This window comes from Symphalangus syndactylus, chromosome 4 (genome assembly GCF_028878055.3).
Source record: "Symphalangus syndactylus isolate Jambi chromosome 4, NHGRI_mSymSyn1-v2.1_pri, whole genome shotgun sequence".
Taxonomy (NCBI): domain Eukaryota; kingdom Metazoa; phylum Chordata; class Mammalia; order Primates; family Hylobatidae; genus Symphalangus; species Symphalangus syndactylus.
This window is the reverse complement of record NC_072426.2, coordinates 60,969,743-60,988,744: the sequence shown is the minus strand read 5'-3', so window position 1 is coordinate 60,988,744 and position 19,002 is coordinate 60,969,743. Positions and strand designations below refer to the sequence as shown.

The 19,002-nt window shown below is 36.8% G+C and overlaps 1 protein-coding gene and 1 long non-coding RNA gene across 29 annotated transcripts in view; both read left to right on the top strand.

Annotated features, from left to right (window-relative positions):
- ANK2 (ankyrin 2) overlaps positions 1–19,002 on the top strand; it is a 719,880-nt gene that overhangs the window by 377,937 nt on the left and 322,941 nt on the right. The gene's annotated exons all lie outside the window — the stretch shown is intronic.
- LOC134736477 (uncharacterized) lies at positions 5–18,255 on the top strand. The gene is made up of 2 exons (XR_010120505.1): positions 5–15,213; positions 15,293–18,255. It is a non-coding gene; the product is annotated as an uncharacterized lncRNA (long non-coding RNA).

The following is a 19,002-nucleotide window of genomic DNA, read 5'->3' as shown; positions in this document are numbered from 1 at the left end:
GGAATTAGGAATGTCTGTGTATAAATATGTATGTGTGTGCATGTGTGAGTGTGTAATATCAGCGAGGCTATGGAAACCGTGGAGCATTATGAGTAACTGTAGATGATAACAGTGCCAAGCCCTGCTTTTTAAAGAGGCAGGTGCAAACTGCTGCTTTTTGAGAATAGTAAAGGAGCCATGGCTCATAATGGATACACTGACTGGAGCATGGTGAAGTGAATAGAGATAAGGTGTGTTCCACATGTGGATTACTGAGGACCGTGGCCACTGATGGATACTTCTGGTGTTAACTGGGTAGAGAGAGTCATTTTATTTTTAGTGTTTAAAAGGAAGAGTGTTAAGCAAGGTGGATTGTGAAGCAAAAGGCAGATTTTTGGCCAGATGCGTTTGCTCTATGATGATCCTGAGATGGCTAGACAGCAAAAGCCTTTTGGTTTCATGCTAAGTGTATTCCTCCTAAGGAGAAAAGACTGCTGTGACAGGAGAAATATCATCCCCAGCATGATTTTTCTTTGGCTTGCTTAGCTCCTCTGCAGTTTTCCCAGACATTAGTGTGATAGCTCTTTCAATGATAAGAAAAACAGCTAAAGATGTTATGGGGTGGGGGCTCTTGGGCACACAAAGCAGTCTGTAGGATTTCTTACTGTGGCATACATTCCCACACCCTCGATTTTCATGGAAATGATAGCAGCGAGAAACAGTGGGAAAAGATGCAAACTATTGAGCCCCACCCAATGCCAGCACTTCTTTCTTTATGGCCTGACTCCTTCTGGTAAACTGTTGCAGCCTCACAGAGCTTCCCTGAGCCTCACCTCTAAAAGAGATGCTCTATAAATAATTCTCCTAAAATGCATTTATTTCCTGGAGCAATAATATGGGCAGGATGTTAGATATGATTGTAATGTAAATGGCTTTCAACATTAGATGGTTTTGGATTTTGAATAAGCAGATTGCAAAAATAATAAGCATGAACAAATGAATATTTTTCATTTTCCTAATGAAGTTGCATTGTGTTTCAAAATTCTAGATGTCTAGTGTACTAAATGTTTTATAATCTAAAGATTGTAAATAATTTGCAACCTCTGATGTTTAAAAGATCACTGTATCAGCAAACAAGGGAGTAGTATATTTGTATGGTATCATGCAATTTGATAAAAATAAGCATGTGATGATTTTTAATCATAGCGTAGAGATAGTGATGCAATCTGATAACGCAAAAGGATAATTCAGGGCAAGCAGGAACATTGGTAGAATGTCCTTTTCCTTTTGTACCTAAGCATTCCAGATCCTCTAGACCTTGAGGGCATTTTTATAGAGTGTTAGCTAATTGAACAACATAAAAAAAGAAAAAGAAAATAGAAGAGAGAGCGCGAGCAAGCAAGAGAGAGGGAAAAAGAAAGAAAGAAAAAGGAATTTTTGTTTTAATTCACATTATCATTTCAAAATCCCGTATTTTCTCTCTAAAGTCCCTGTAGTGCTTTAGAGACAATATACTCAGGACTATTAAAGGGGTGGAGAATGAATCTTGAGATTTTTGAGCTCTGAATGATGATACTAACTTCACATGACCAAAGCCATTTTAAAGTCTTTGAGGAGGTAGAGACAACAAAATCATCCTATGTAATAACTATCATATCTTTAAGCTGAATTTTCTCAAATAAATTTATTTTAGGAGTCTTTTTCCAAACTTGCATCCAAAATGAAAGAGCAAGTTTTGAATGTGTGTGTTAAAGCACCATGAATATTGAGTGTTAAAAGGAGTTTCACCTAAAAGAAATTGCTCTTGAAAAAAATGCTAATTACATAATAGATTAGGGGACGCACACACATAAACACACACATACACATCCCTCAGCTTGCCTAGTCAATCAGACATAAGTGGGTCTAAATCTCAGTTCTACCCTTTAATTTTGTGTGTTTGGAGCACATCATTTAATTTCTCACTTAAAGAATCCAGGGATTCATCTGTAAAATGAGAATAATTATATATAGAATATTTTGTGAGGATTAGAAATAATGTATATATGATTATTTGAACAGCGTTGAAAACAGATAGTCAATGGCAATAGCTTTCAGGTGTTATTCTCTTAAATGGAATTTGTTTATTGCAATAAGCCTTTTAAGAGAAAAATCTGTTTATACTTTTGAGAGAGGCAGAAATGACAGAATCCAATATTGGTGCTTTGCAAAGGCTAGTAGTCATTTTTCAAACTGTCAAAAGTTATATGCTATAATTGGAAACTTTTTTATCTCATACAAATCATTGAGGTTTACATAAATGTACCTTAGGTCTTTATATTATTGTTTCACATTATTTTGCACAGCAAGAAACTTACATTTTCATGTTTAAACACTAGACCATTAAACGTGCCTTGATGAGGACATTAATGATAAAGAGATAAGTATCCCTAATAAGCATAAAAGCTGAGAAAGCAAAAATTGGAGTAAAGTCAATGTCACATCACTTCAATTCAGTTGTTTGTTTTTCTACTAGAGGTTTACATTGAATCTGCTGTGGGATTCTACTTAAGCATCTAGGATTATGGACCACCAAGCTCACTATGGCCTGGGTGTGGATCTATCCTACTGAATCATATTCCTTGAAATCATGCCTCTATCTCTAGTAAATACGTAACAGATGGGCTGTAATTTACTTGTTTATTCTGTACCTTCCAAAAGTACTTCTGAGGGGCAGAGCTAAAGGGTCTTTTGCCACCAGATCTACAATGTGAGAAAATAAGCTCAAGGAAGAATTTATTTATGTCAGAATTTTACTGAGTGTGTTGAGGATAGAAATTCTTTGAGCTTTACTTAAGAATGTCTATTTTGGCTTCAGTAAGTGAGCTTGTTGGTGCTCTCCACTCAGAAACCACAAGGAGTACACTGGTGGTTGAACATGATGGGTTTATGACTCATTGCCGCGAGGAGGATACACATCATGGGGAACCGTGGGGGCATCTCAGTAAGCGGGTGCCAGGAGGAATGCACAGGATACGGGCTTCAGTTGAGTAATTTGAAAGAGGGTTCAAGAGAGTGGTGGCTCACTCTGGGGATGGGGTACTCCCAGAAAGCAGGAACAATTCTACGATTGTGTATCCCAGTAAGTCTTATCTACAGGAGAACAGGCTAGAGCATTACTAAAGCTATAGTTGTAAGGAGGCAGCAATCTCATTTGGCAAGAGAGGGAGATGTTTGGTATTTTGTGTCTTGGACAACGTCTTTGTTTTGTCTGTGTTCAGACATGATATGGGAGTGGTGCTGTTTTGGTTTTACTCTGTCATGGTCAGCGTGGCCTTGTCTGATGTTGATGCTTTGAGAAATTTTTTATGTTCAATAGGAGAACATTGAGGCCTAGCTGATAGTACCAGGCCCACTCCTGTAGGTCAGTGGCTGCCTTTCTCATTCTCAAGCTTGAACACAAAGATACCTTTGGAGAGAGAGAGAATTGTTTATTATTGGATACTCTTTAGTACCCAAAGAAAATAAATTGTAGGTAGTAATGTTGTAAAGTAGTCATGAAAACCTTCATCTGATACTTCAACAAAGTTTTCTTAGGGCCAAGATATTTCATACTAACAGATATTGCCCAAGGTGCAGATTTGGGATTGATGTTCTAGTGGTGGTTCAGTGGCGAAGAGGAAATGGGGGCTATTCTAATTCTCAACTGGAATCCAGAACTAAAAAGAAGCATTGGTAGCTATGTGAAATGTATCCATGTAAGACAGCTTTGAGCCTACTCTAAATCCCAGACCACTCTATAAAGATTTTTATATTTTTTGAGGCAGGGTCTTATTCTGTCACCCAGGCTGGAGCACAGTGGTGTGATCATGGCTCACTGCAGCATCAACCCACCTGGCTCAAGCAATCTTCCTGCCTCAGCCTCCCTTGTAGCTGGGACTGCAGGCATGTGCCACCACAGCTGGCTATTTTTGTTTTTTTTAACTTTTTGTAGAGACAGAGTCTCCCCAAGGAACCCAGGCTGGTCTTGAACTCCTGGTCTCAAGCAATTCTCTCTCATCCTCTCAAAATGCTGGCATTACAGGCTTGAGACTATAAAACTTATTCCACTATTCCACTATTTTCACAGATCAGATTAAAATAATCCAAGACCATATTTATGTGTGCAGCTCCACACACTTTCCAATTTTGTAGCAGTAACATAGCAGTGGATTTATACTAAAAGAGGCTGTAGGAGATTTTGGTAATTTACATAATTGGAAATGGGAATGCCCAAGCATCAATCACAGGTGACAGCCATCTGAAACCACTAGGCTTGTGAGTTATTCTAAAACTAGTACATGAGTAAGTGGTTTACTAACTTTTTCCCATTTAGTGGAATAATGATATGAAGATAAAAATAAAATATCAGCACTATTATTTTCAACAGAGTAGTAGGATAAAATGGCTTTATAGGATACCTTATATTTATTGAAGATGCTTTGATCTGGATCACTAAGATATTCATAAGCATTGCAAAATATTTTGAAGGTACACACACACACACACACACACACACACACACACATATTTAATGGCTGTTTAGGCCACTGCCTAAACAGAGAGATGAAAGATGAAAGTGTTGCCAGGTGTGTGGTTAAAATGTTGTACCATAGAAATGTGAATGAGGTACATATTAAAAGGTTTATTTTTATAGCAGCCAAAGAAACTATGCCCTTTTTAGTGAAATCAGGTAGTAGATCCAACATTTGGGTGTCAAAATAGTATTGGAGTCAATTAATTTTGAATTTAAAGTTGATGCCTTATCTAGTTCACTGATGTCTAGAAAGGCTTCCATGTATAATTTATTCTGAATAATATCCCTATTTCTTCAGGCTTTCAAATAACTTACCATTTGCCCTTTATAAAATACCAACTTATAACCCAAAATAGCATGTGTTGCCTGAAGACAGTAATTCCCCACCACTGAAGGTATTTAAAATGACCATCTGTCAGGGATGATGGAAATTTTTATTGGAAAGAAAAATACCTTATAACCTGGTATTCTGTGATTTTCTTTCGATGTCTTCCTCTCTGTTTCTATTTACTCACCTTTATGATATTAATTTTTTCACTGGTAATTTCATGTCTTAGTAATAACTAATTTGTCCTTTTTAGAGCAGCATATTTCAAAGTGCTGTCTACTGACCACAACTACCAGAATTACCTGGGTTGTCTGCCAAAATAATTCACTTCTTAGGACCCACTTCAGACCTGCTGTGTATCAGAACCTTTGAGGATTTTTAACAGGCTCCCAACTCTTTCTTACGCATACTCAAGTTTAGAACCATTGTCTTGGCCAGGTGCAGTGGCTCACACCTGTAACCTCAGCACTTTGGGAGGCTGAGGTGGGAGGATTGCTTGAGCCCAGGAGTTTGAGACCAGTCTAGGCAAGATAGCAAGACCCTGTGTCTAAAAAAAAAATTAAAAAAAGCCAGGCATGGTGGCACATGCCAGTAGTCCCAGCTACTGGGGACTGCTGGGGACACCCAACCCCGGAGGGTGAGGTCATAGTAAGCCATGATCTTGCCACTGCACTCCAGCCTGCATGACAGAGTGAGACTGTCTCAATAAATAAATAAATGAATAAATAGATAGATAAATAAATAAATGAATAGAACCATTGCCTTAGAATGTGGTTAACAGTCATGAAGTTGAGTTATCTTAGAAAGAAGAATCTTTAATTTTGATTAGATGTGTTAGTTTATTACTTGGCTCTTACAGTAACATTTGTTTAAGTCTAGATGGCAGCAGCAATGACACAAGAAAATTTAGAACAACATTTCTTTTAATCTTACTCTTATGTCTGGAATCTAGAACTGTTTTCATATGCTATCTTATTTGATCTTCAGAATAACTCTCATTGAATATTATTACCCCAGTTTCATAGATGAGAAACTGGAGACTCAGAGACTACATACAGATGGTGCTGAAGAGACCATAGACATTTTTCCTACTGTTCAACTAATGAGATATTTTGAGCCATTTCTCCTGTGGAAACCAGGTGTAAGGTAGTCTTCTGTGTTTCTTGCAAAGAGTCTGTGGTTATCTTCTAAGATATCCTCCTGATTCTTCCAGTGTTGCTGCCATTTTGCATCAGTTGATCACATTTCCAAAAATGCTCACTCTTATCTATGGGAATAACATGGAAAAGTAACTTCTTTCATGGCTATCTATGATACTCTCCCAAGCAGCATTCCCAAAAGAAGGGAAACTTCTTTTGCTTCCATTATATTTTGTGCTATGTTGTTGTAGATGTATCCATCAGTCCATGTAGATAACATGTTGGACTTTGAAAATTCACAAAAATGTAAGAAACAAAACTTAAGTAAACAGCTGCCTTCATGTGGCTTAGGCGTGTTAAATTAAGCCACCATAAAAAGTTCACCCTACTTTCACCATTTTAGCTCTAATTATTCTCTTGAGAAAATTTTGTTAGTATGATATTCTCAGTAGTTGTTCTATTAAAGGTTCTTTTCCATACACTCTTTTCTGAAGTGTTGGAGGTTTCTTTTTCCTTCTCGATAAAGTTTCTAAAGAGACATTTGATTGCACATTAAAATAGACTTGAAATTTTAATCTGTATTTGTTTCTGTCTTGTCCTGATTCAGAGCATGCTAAATTATAAATATGCTTACAGCTTTACTTCTTTCTTGCTTGTATTCTGTTCTAATTCCTGTTGGAGGCAGAAACAAAATCACTGCCTATTTTTATCTCATTGGACACTGGTCGGATACATCACAACAAATAAAGTTACCATTTCAATTTCCTTTTGCTAGGTAGAAAGAGATGGGATTGCTACCAAAGGAGACAATCTTTTGATAGAAAAAGTTTACATTTTTTATATACTTGAGACCAAATAAATATGATAGGGTATTTCTTTTTCTTTGAAATTCATGCCTACATCCCAACCTGTAGGGAGGGTCATTTTTAAAAAGCTGCAGAGAGAAGGGAAAATATGTTCTAGATAATAATATGCCACAGTCTACAGGGTGAGCATCTTCTTAGTCATGAGACCTGGTTTTTATTCATGTTTTTCTGTTAACTCACAGACAACTATCATCTTCTTCCACACACTAATTTGTGTTTGTAGTCATTAAGACAAAGACCTTGATTTCTAGCATTTGCTTAATGAAATTCAGTTTCTAAGAATCAGCTTGTTTTGCTCAGTTTAATTTAGGTGTTTCTTCCGAAAACATAGGAAAGTTCCCCCAATTCAACAATTAGTATTGGTTTGCTGAGTGTATAGCACTGTGTTAGGTGCTATGGCATGGCTACGCTAAAAGCCAATGATTGATACTTACATAGAATTCATAATCTGAGCAGACATTTCTATCTAAGAAAAAAGTAATGAGCAATCTATAGAAATATTATAGGTATACTCACACATATTATAAGTAAAGTATAAACATGTTGTGCAATTGCCAAAAAGAAACTCTACAGGATTCTGTAGAAGGGCAAGAGTTCAGTGTAATTTTGTTAGAAGAGTAAACCCTATGAGTGGGTGAACAGTAGTACAGAGCCGTAAGTTATGGCTAATGTGTGAGTATAAAGGAAGGGGATGCACAGGCAATCTGGATGCAACAGCCTCAGGCATATAATTCCAAATTACAGTAAAGATTAGGAAACTGTTGAGTGATTTGTTGCAGTGCAGAGTCATAACCATTGTGACTGGACTCTGACATGGTTGTCCTTACGCTTTCAGCCTTGGCCAGCTGCAGCTTGCATTTTGGAATCCATCTTGTTTTGATGACTGAGCCTGTGTCCTTCTCCTATTATATATATATGTTTAACCACTCATTTTACCTATGAAGATTTGCCCCGTATCTCTGTTTATAGATTATTTCTGCAATCAGTACTAAATTCCAATAAGTAAGCCTCCAAATTAACAAGACATTCGAATCTAGTAGGGACAATTTTTGAAAGTATCTAAATATTCAGCCTTCTGCCTTTACCTGAAAGAGATACTGGTATGGATAACCCAGGATTGCAATTATCTAGAACACTTATACAGGCAATCATAATACTTTGCATAGCAGCTAAAAACTGGTTTGTCTCTTTGGGTTATTATTTTATTGGTGATCATAATGTTATGCTAGTATAACATTACTAAGGTAGTCCACTTTGCAGGCTGACTTTGAGTTTGCTCTGGATCTTCTGTTGGATTTTCAGATCCTTGAACAAGAAATTCGAGACTTTCCCCTCCTTTCCATTTCCTGGTCTGGCCACAGGTTTCTGTGCAGTCTTCTTTGTCCATTTTAACTGGCAAACAGAGTGACTCATGACCAACCATTTCACTTCTGGCCACCTTTCACATCCTGCTTACAAAATAAGCACAATTATAGCCACCGCCACTTCAAAGAACACACATAGTTAAAGAGAAAGGAGTAAAGGGGTGTTTTAGGAATAAAACTATCGAAACAGAGCTAAGTGTTAGGGTCTGTGTCGATACTAAAAATGGGAAGAAATTAAAAAGAAATTGTGAACCATTCTAGAATGTTTCACCCAGTGCTAGTGAGTGGTACCTTTTTATAAGTATTTTAATGTAATAATATAATGGTTACTGTGATTCTAATATTTGACAACATTCTTAATAATAAGTGTTTCTATGTGGCCAGTTGAGCCCAGTTTAGGTGGGAGGTATTCTAGTTTAAAAAAAATGAAAACTTAAATTCAAAACATTAGGAGAATCATATATGAGAAATTTAGTATTTTCTATGTCAAGATTTTGGTCCTCTTTTTGTATAATGCTTATCCCTAAATAATCCCTTTTTCAGATGTTCTAAATGCTTGCCCAGAATTCAGAGGGTATGGTGGCGGGATGCCCTTCTCTCTTACTCCATAGCACTGTCTTGTAATAAGTGCAGAGGGGTGGCAATACACCCAATGGCCAATAATTTAAAATGAAAATCAGGAAGGAAAGAAATTAGAATAAGCATAGATACTTTCCATTATTTTAGTAGTTTAGAGATGCCATTAGAACTGCTAGAGATATTCATACTACTGTTAAATTAATGTGAATGTCTGTCTTAGTACTTTTGGGCTGATATAACAAAATACTTAGAGTGAGTAGTTTAAAAACAACAGAAATTTATTTCTCACAGTTCTGGAGGCTAGGAAATTGAAGATCAAGCCATCAGCTGATTTGGTGTCTGATGAAGGCCCATTTCCTGGTTCACAGATGATGCCTTCTCTCTGTGTCCTCACATGGTGGAAAAGGCAAGGCAGCCTTCTGGGGCGTCTTTTATATGGGCACTAATTCCATTCATGAAGACTCTGCCCTCATTGCCAAATCACCTTCCAAAGGCCCCAGCTCCTAAAGCCATTGCATTGGTGATTAGATTTCGACTTAGGAATTTTGAGGAAGACACGAACATTCAGATTACAGCAGTCTGCTTTAATGTTCTCCCATTCAGTTAAACCTGTATTAGATTGTGTATAGCCTGGCATGCTTAAATAGTATTTTCTGTAAAGTTTACACAGTAAATACTTTCAGTGTTCTGTGAAGTCAGTCAAATTCAGAAGACTAGCCCTACATGTGAATTTGATCTATGTATACGTTGTTGCCATGAACTATAGTACACATGTTTAATAATTGTCTACTTGATTTATTCTTGGCTTGGTCTACCACATATTATCATTTGTGTAGAAAAGGTGTTCAAAAGAGACTGTATAAGTAGCCTATAAACGTCAGTTCTGTTCAGTGTGAAGAGCAAAGAGTTATCATAATGGTTCATACGGCATTCTTATAGGTCATTCCTCTGTCTCAATAAAGTACAGAGACTGTACTTTGAGAATTCAGAAATTGGCAACACTTTCCACACAGTCTATGATTCATAGTAGGGACTATGAAAAGCCTTAATGTGAATTAGCCATTTGTTTCCATAATTTTAGATTATTCTGAAAAGAGCATTTAAATAGCGTTGATAAAATGTTCATGAGCAACACATTACTATAGTCCAAGACTCAGAATAAGTTCATATACTGAGGTTTGGGGATGAGTGGTGACTGGGTTTTGATTTGAATGCTTAGCTATTTAGGGCATAGTGCTAATCTAGCCACCACTATCCCATAAAAGCCAGTTATCTTCATTTAGTGTCAAAGGCATACACTTCACTCTTAACTGAAGAGAGTAGCTGATCAAACTGACACAGCAAAGCAGAGTACTGCCAGATGTGTGCACACCCAACTACATTACCAAAACTAACACACTGCGATTATCCCAGAGTCACTTATCTCCTAATGTGTGAAGGAATTCTGGTCCTTTTTAGAAGGTCATATGAGGGGAAATGATACTAATAGAATGACAGTGAAATAGGGGTCTTCTGTGGCATTGTGATGAAGTCTACCTCAATCAAACCTGTTTGAACACATGGTGTTTTGTTAAATAAATGGAACAATTTATTTATAGAAAAATTATTTATTAGAAAAAATAGTTCATCCCATTGGAACAGCATTTTTCAGTAATAATAAATAGTAGTTAATATTCATTGAGAGATTAGTATGTCTACATGCCAGTCTACATAGAGTTCTACATAGATTATCTAATTTTATCTTCACAATAACCTGATGAGTAGATAGTTTATGATTCCATATTAAAGATGACACTGATGTCCAGAGGGTTTTAAAAAACCCTTCCTGCTTGAATCTACATAGCTCCTAAACGAGCTATCCAGGTCAAACTGACCACTCTGCTTATCTCCAAACCCCTGTGCTATGTGAATGCAATAATCTTTTACACAATTAAAATAGGATTAAGAATTAAAGAAATAGGAGTTTTGTTTATGTCCCAAACCTGTTTCACTCATATGCCTTTGCTGACTGGTCAATTGGTCAATGAATCTAAAAAGCTATTTTTTTTTTCAAATACAGTTTAAAACAGAAGTATAAATCCAAATTGGAAAAGTTTTTTTATGTAGTTGTTGACTAAGATTATTAGATGCTTTCAGAATATTCAAGCCAGATGTGAATTCTCAGACTCAGCTGTGGAACACTGAAGAATGAAGCTTTATAGTTGGTATTTCCATCTGCACTTCAACTGTATTTGTCAAATGGCTGACACCCTTAGCATAGCCTCTCTAATATAAGGGGGAATTTGTTAGTGAGTTCATGTTGCTTGTCCTAATTCAAAAGGTCACTAATCTATCATGTGCTCCATAATCTCATTACACAGTAGGGACCTCTTTCCAGTTGTTAAAGAACCAGTAGGACTGATCGGCCTATTACATGGGGCAGTCAGGCATTTGTTTACTGGCCCATCTAGAAACTGGTGCTTTAAACTGTTTTTTTGGATGGGTAGGAGGTCTGTTCCATCTGGAACCTTGGTACCTCTTCCAGATGACCCTGCCCCAAGTGGCTTCCATGTTTGATTTGTGAAGGTAGTTCTTGAGCACTAGCAACAGGTTAGGTGTGGTTGGGGAACTTACACTTACTGTAACAACGCCTTGATCAGATAAAAAATTACTGTTGGAATAATTTTCTGAATCACTGACCCTCATCCGGTGTGAGACTAAAGTTCCTCCCCGATTGCTTTTTCCCAGTAATAATTTAAAGGGATGACTATTTTGGGTAAACTTTATTTATAACTTGTCAAAATGAGCAGAATATTAGCTAAAGGAAGTATGTTTTCCTTTGTGGAGCAATTAATTTTTCTTTTCAAAAAGGCTATCAGGAGATAATTTTTGTAGGTTGCTTATATAACAACATCAATAATTTAAAAAAATTATATACACACATACACACGCACTTACATTATTCTGAGTTTTAGATATGAGGCTCTCGGAAATGGCTTATAAACTTTGGGGATTTTTTAAAAAAGATAAACTGCCATAACCATACTCCAATTTATATTTGCCTGGATATTTGAAGTATCTTCAATAATACTGCTGTTGTTTAGTGCGCACAAAAAAATAGTTAAAAAGAATGAATAGGATGTAGTATTAGCTAGTAAAACAGAATGACTATAGTAAAAAATAATGTAATCGTACATTTAAAAATAACTGAAAGAGTATAATTGGATTGTTTGTAGCACAAAGGATAAATGCTTGAAGTGATAGATACCCTGTTTACCCTGATGTGATTATTATGCATTGCATGCCTGTATCAAAATATCTCATGTAACCCATAAACATATACACCTATTATGTACCCACACAAATTAAAAATTAAAAAAATTTTTAAAACCAACTCAAAAAAGAAATTGCTGTTGCCATAGAAAGTTTTTTATAATACACTGTCTTCATTCTAAAAACCTAAGGCCATGCCCTGTACAGGGTTTCGATTCTTGTCTAAAGCAGGATTATTAATTTAGAAGCCATAAATTAAATTTCCAAACATTCAAACAGGCTTCTTTCTCCCCAGGATAGATTTTTAACTCTCTATGTCAGGGTCTATTGGCAGTTTTTTGTTCCAACTCAGGTGTCAAAGGTCATGTGGAGACCATCATGATATGGCCTAATCTATAATGTAAGTATCATGTACATTTCAGTTTAATATTTTAAAATGAAAGTAATAATAATGTGCATTTTAGAATTTTTACTGTTTGAATTGGTGTCTCAAGTTTATTTCAAGGTGACCAATGAACAATGAGTTTGGATCTCATTAAATTCTTAAATTTTCTGGCTGTATAGCTCTTTTGTATATTTCTATATGACTACATATCACTCTTTTATAGTATATTCATATAAGATATTTTCTGCACTTTTTTGTACCATCCAGAAGAGCCATATTTTAGGTGGAGGTTATTATATACTTTATGAATTGCAGAAGTAAACAGTTTTGAATAATTCGATACACTAAGAATATATGGTTCCACATGGACCTCCTAGAACATTTTTGACACAAATAATTACATTACAAGAGTGATTAATACTTATGCAGATGTGGCTGGCTATGTCTTTCAGTATACTGAATGTTTATTGTATGTGAGAATGATCCCTTGCACCTTTTCAAGCACAACTGTCTAGTAAACATTTATTGACTATTTGTCCAATAGGCTATGTAGCTCTGATATTTGATAATAGGATTAATATTTTGCCTTTTCTGTCTACATTACTATACTAATTTGATTATTTTCCCTGGGCCTATCATGATGACAAGGAATTATGTCTGTTGACCTTAAAATGACCTTGAGGAAATGAGGTACTCATATCAATTTAGTTGACAGATGACAAGTGCCTGTGTTATAGCTGACTGAAAATTCATGTTCCACAGTGTAATATCTATTTGGAATCTAAAATTCTAAAATTGAATATGACATTTAGTAAAAAGATATCCAGTAGAATGTATATTCATATCTCTGTGTGTGTATGAGTGTGTGTGTATTTGAGCCAAATATTCTCTTTGGATGTTGCTAAATAATGGAAAAAGTTACCACCAAATTTGTTATGTGTTTTAAATGATAGCATTTGGTTATCGTTTATTAAGGGCTCTCAAATCATACCTGCAACCAACATTGTGGATAAGAGAATACTTGGTGACAATCATTATTAAAATAAGAAATTCTTGGAAAGGTGGATTTCAGCATTGCTTTCTCAGAAAACATATGGTACTTGAATTTGCTTTCTTCTCTGTGTCTAGTCAAGGTTTGCATTTCTTTAATGATGTGCATTTGCCCTTTTCCATTATAAAAAGAATTGCTTTTTGCCACAATCAGAAAACCTTTAGTATATTTTATGTGGACATTTTCTCAGTTGGTAGAAGACGGAAGACCAAATAAGCTGGTAAATAGTAATACACATGCATGATAATAGTAACAGATTATTTTAGTCTGCTGGCAGTTATAGGTAGGTATTTTTATACTTAATTTTAAAAATACTTGAGAATTAACAGCAAATGTAAAATTCAGAAAAGAGCTGAATTATGAAAAATGATATTTATCTCATACGAATACATTTTTAAATTCTAAAATAATGAAACTGAACTCTTAGTGTGAATTTAGATGTGAGGCTGAAAATAGATCTCAGGACGGAGACTTTGTTTAAATTCTTGCTAATGTCCAACTAAATACATTTGAATTTATTTAGATTGCAATAAAAAAAAAACCACCTTCCTGCTTCTTTATTTCATTTGATGTCTCAAATCCCACATTATTTATGGAAAGCTGATTTTAAAATAATGTTTTATTTTTGAGTTGACCTAAAACATCAAACTGAAATTTGATTTTTCCATAAACATAAAAGGACATGTTTTTTTTTTGTTGTTGTTGTTTTTGCTTTTTAACAGATATGTATAATGACTTTCCTCCCAGTGGAAGTCATTTTTGGAAATTTTAGTGATACAGTTCAGTTTAATTGCTGAATTGTTTACAGGTGTTAAAGATCTCTAGCATTGATAGTAGAGAAATTTTGCCTCATTAATTTTTCCTTTTAGGAATTTGAAGCCCTTTAGAATATAACATAAATACATTTTGCTTCAAGTTTAATAGCAGAAAAAGATCCCTTCCACCTACCTCATCATCTATGTGTACACTAAGCTCTCCCAAGAGCACTCTGTGTGACTTACCATGATGATAGGTTTTTGTGTCTGTTTTAATCGTATTTACCATACGCAGGTGCCAATTGTTCTGTGAGGATACACATAACAGCAGGTGGTGCCAGTTAGCATTCAGCCAGGATTAAGGAGGAGGGGCTCTGCATTCCACAGTGCACGTAGCCACCTTTTGTTTTCCCATGACAGAAATCCCCTTCCCTCCCCACCTGCCAGCCCTGCTTATCCACCTCGCTCTAGGAGCTCAATTTGTGGTGGTGTGCTTTTGAAAAAGTACCAACCACCCTTACTTCGAGAAAGTCCAAACGATTGTGCAAAGTATGGCCCGTGTTGTTCTTTGGGAAGTCAGTTTTAACTTTTAAGATCTTTGTCATGAAATGACAGTTAATTTTCTTGTTAGAAAGTTCTGTAGAACTTCTAACAAAAATGTTAGAGTTGAAATTTAAACAAATACAGCACCTCTCAAATTCTACAGGAACATATAGATATCACCTATATGTGTATAATAAATATAATATTTTTGTTACTGCATAATCAATATATATGTGAGTGCTGTCTTTTGTGTGTGTATGCATGCAAGTGACTTTTAATGTGTGATTCATACTAATTTTATTTTTTAGAGCATAAACTTTCAGAGCTGAAATTAGCTTGAAATTTCCAGTTTTAACTGTCTTATTATATATAAGGAAATGGAGACCTAAAGAAGTCAAGCACCTTGGCCAGAATCATGTACGTAGTTAGTGGCAGACACGGGCCTAGAATTCACGTCATTTGGTTCCTAGAAAAGTGTTTTTCGTGTTTCTTACAGGTCATCTGAAAGAGCAATCAAAACTAGCAACGGGAGAGAGAATTTCAGTGTTGATTTTGGGAGAGGTACGGCTTTAGCAAAGCCCCTGATCTGCTGCATGAAGGAGACTTGTGGTTAACTGGCAGTGAGCACAAGCCATGTTTCTAACACCAAGTGGGGTACTGAGCTTCTATCTACAACGTTATTACACAAAAGCTAATTTCCCAATATTTACTAATCAATTGCTTCATGAGAACTTGTCATACCGGTGCTCCCAAACTAGGTCTGTCGTTCAGCTGTGATTTGTGGATGGGGCACTATTTTACTATAGTTACTACTGTGGTGTCCCCAGGAAATTAGATGGCTTCACCTGGTTCAGGTATATATTTTATAATACTTTAAGACCATCTTTAATTAGAACTAAAACAAAAAAGGTAGTTGAAATCAAAATATTATGAGGAAACAATATTTGGGTTTGTTGAACCATTAACACACATGTCCTCTAAAGGTGTTTGGTTTAACAGTGCGTGTGTAGTTTTATTTTCTAGTCTCTTTCTACCTTGATTCAAGTACCCTCCGCCCTCCCCCCAGCCCCGCAAAACACACAGGCATGCGCGTGAGCATGCTCTTAGGCCTCTTACAGTTTTTGCAAGCCGACCGCAGGGGTTGGACTCATTCTGTAAGTGTTTGAAGTTCAATTACTATGGTACTCCTATTATGAAGGGTTACTGGTGGGGTGCCTTTTATTCATCTATGTAATTATTTATTCTTCACTTAGCACATTTATTGAATGCCTTTTAATGACCAGACACCGTGCCAAATACAAGATACAGAAATGATAGAGACATATTCCTTGGTCTCAAGAAGTTCACGGTTCATAAAGGCAAACAAATACATAAATAGATGATTACTATATGAGATGATAACTGCAATATGGAAACATACATAGCCTATCAGAGGAGCACAGAAAAGGCTAGGCAAGAACTCCTGCAAGCTATGATGACTGAGCTGAGCTTTAAAGAATAAATAGGAGTGAGCCAGGCACAGGTGTGACTGACAGTACTTCTGGGAGAAGGTGGAGTCTGAGCCATCTCATGAGGTGGTGAAAGCAGCCCTGCACATCCAGTGAAGAAGGGCAAACTGAGTAGAGCGTAGACTCTGGAACGGGACCACCTGCTCTGCTGTATGCGAGGTGTGTAACTTTGGGCAAGTAACTGAGCTTCTCTGTGTCTCAGCTGCCTCATCTGTAAACACTGAGATAATTACAGGACCTCCTAATAGGGTTTCTGTGACAATTGTGAGCTAGCATACATAAAGTGCTTAGAATAGGGCTTGGCGATAGTAAGCATTATGTGAGTTTTTTGTTGCTAGTTTGTGAAGTGAAAAACAAGCAGGACAGGTGAGAAATGAGGCTGGAGGCATTGGCAGGAGTAAGATGACTGTATCTCATGTTTATGAGCTTCAATTTTATGCTATGTAGCCAGAGGGGACTTTGAAAGGCTTAAAAAAGTGGGAAAACATGGCGAGATGTTTTTTTGTCACTCTGGAGGCTGCAGCGAATGGGAAAGTCTGGAGACTTTCCCAGGGAGCTGTAGTGCTAGGGAGACATGATATAGAAATGAACTAAGATGTAGCAGTATGTGTAGGAAGAATAGGGAAATTAGTCTGCTTAGGCCACTGAGTGGACATGGGAGTGAAATGGAGGGGGCAGAGGGGAAACAAGAGTCCAAGATGGCCCCTTGGTGTGTAGTGCTGGTGATTTGGTGGCTGGTGGTACTAGCAACTGACCTAGCTAATGGTAAAGGAGGAGCAGGTACAGAGGGGAAGATACTAGGTCCAGATTTTCACATGTAGGTCCTAAAGTTTCTGATGGAAAAGTCCAGTAAGCATTTGAAGTGTAACACTTGGGAGGAAGGTCAGGACAGACAGAGTTTTAGGAACCATCAGCATGGTGAGGTTGAAATCACGAGTAATAAAATCCCTCATAGGTGGAGGACAGAGTCTTGGAATGACATCTACAGTTACAGAGAAAGCTAAGAAGAGGTCTTCAGGATGGAGACAAAGAAGGTAGAAGAGCTCCTGGGAGGACTGGAAAAAGAACATGGTCATGTTTTTGCCCCCAGATATGATTTCCTCACACATGTGTGCCAGGATTAGATTTTAAAAGTATTCTTCTTAGGTTGCACTTTATATATGTGGCCCCAAGCATGAGTCTAAAGTTGCTAGTGTTCCAAAACTTCACCCAGGCCACATGGCCAAGGTGAAAATAACTAGTCACATGTTTCTCTCTGGTTAGGTGGAGCAAGTTTACTCTTGCTAATACTGATCACACAGTCACTATGTTCCTAGAGCCACTCAGTAATGCTGGCAGTTTTCCTAAGCATGCTGCTAAAAGTCTATTTATCTAGTTCCTGGGATCATTTGGGTAGCCATTCCCAAAGAAAGCCAAAACATCTCATCTCTCTCTATAGCATTTTTATTTCTTTCTCATTAGTTTCCCCCTGAGTGTTGGAAAGATGTAGGTTGATAGCCACATCTTTGCAACAATCATTATTGCCTTGATGAGCACGTAAGTTTTTCCTGCCCTTATGAGTGCATTTCTTCTACACAATGAAAGAATTGTGGAGATACACAAAAATTGAAACAATTAGTTTTGTCTAAACTTGATGTGCTGCATACAAGTGATGATATAAATTATGAAGATAGTGACTTTGTTAACTTTAAATGATTTGGATACTGGAAGTCCTTGGAGGATCTTTAAGCGTATGTTGCCCTTGTTTGCTTGTACCATTGAATATGTTGTGAATGTCATACAAACTTGCATCCCATACAAACTTTGGAAAATTTCAACTTTAAAACATATAACAAAAAGCAAATAAAAATATCTAACACCATTTGAATACTTGATTAGAAAATTGTACAGTTAAGCACTTAAATGTAATTTTTAGATTACAGATATAGAGTTGATATCACATAAGGATAAAGAGAATGATTAGAAGTGACTCATATGATTGTATATTTTCATTACAGAGAGAAATAACATGGCTAAGAGTCAAAAGCTGTAGACAATAAAGATAATAAACTGTCACTTTAGGTTTAGGGAAACAAAAAATGTATGAAGTCAAATAAGAGATGTTAGACTGAACAGATTAAGGAAGTTAGAGCTGGGCATGGTGGCTCATGCCTATAATCTCAGCACTTTGGGAGGCTGAGGCAAGAGGATCGCTTGAGCCCAGGAGTTTGAGACAAGCCTGGGCAACATAGTGAGACCCTCATCTCTACAAAAAGTTTTCAAAATTAGCTGGGTGTGGTGGTGCATGCCTATAGTCCCAGCTACTTGGGAAGCTGGAGTGGGAGGATTGCTTGAGCCTGGGAGGTTGAGGCTAAAGTGAGCCATGATAGGGCCACTGCACTGGGCAACAGAGCGAGACCCTGTCTAATGAAAAGAAAATAAAACAGAAAAGAAAAGAAAAAAGAGGAGAGAAGAGAATTAGAAATGAGGATCAAAGTAAAAAGTGAGGTAAGCACAGAAGAGATTCTGTAGAACAAGAAGGAGAGAGCTGCTGGGGCAGGTAATCAGTGAGGAGAGGAGAACGCACAAGGTCAGAGAGAAATGAAGAAAAGAACATTTATGCCCTAATTAGTGAGCAATTTGTTATAAAACAGCTTTGCCACCTGGAGAGTAGAATTTAAAAATTTATTGGCACGAACTACCAAATCAGCCAAATTAG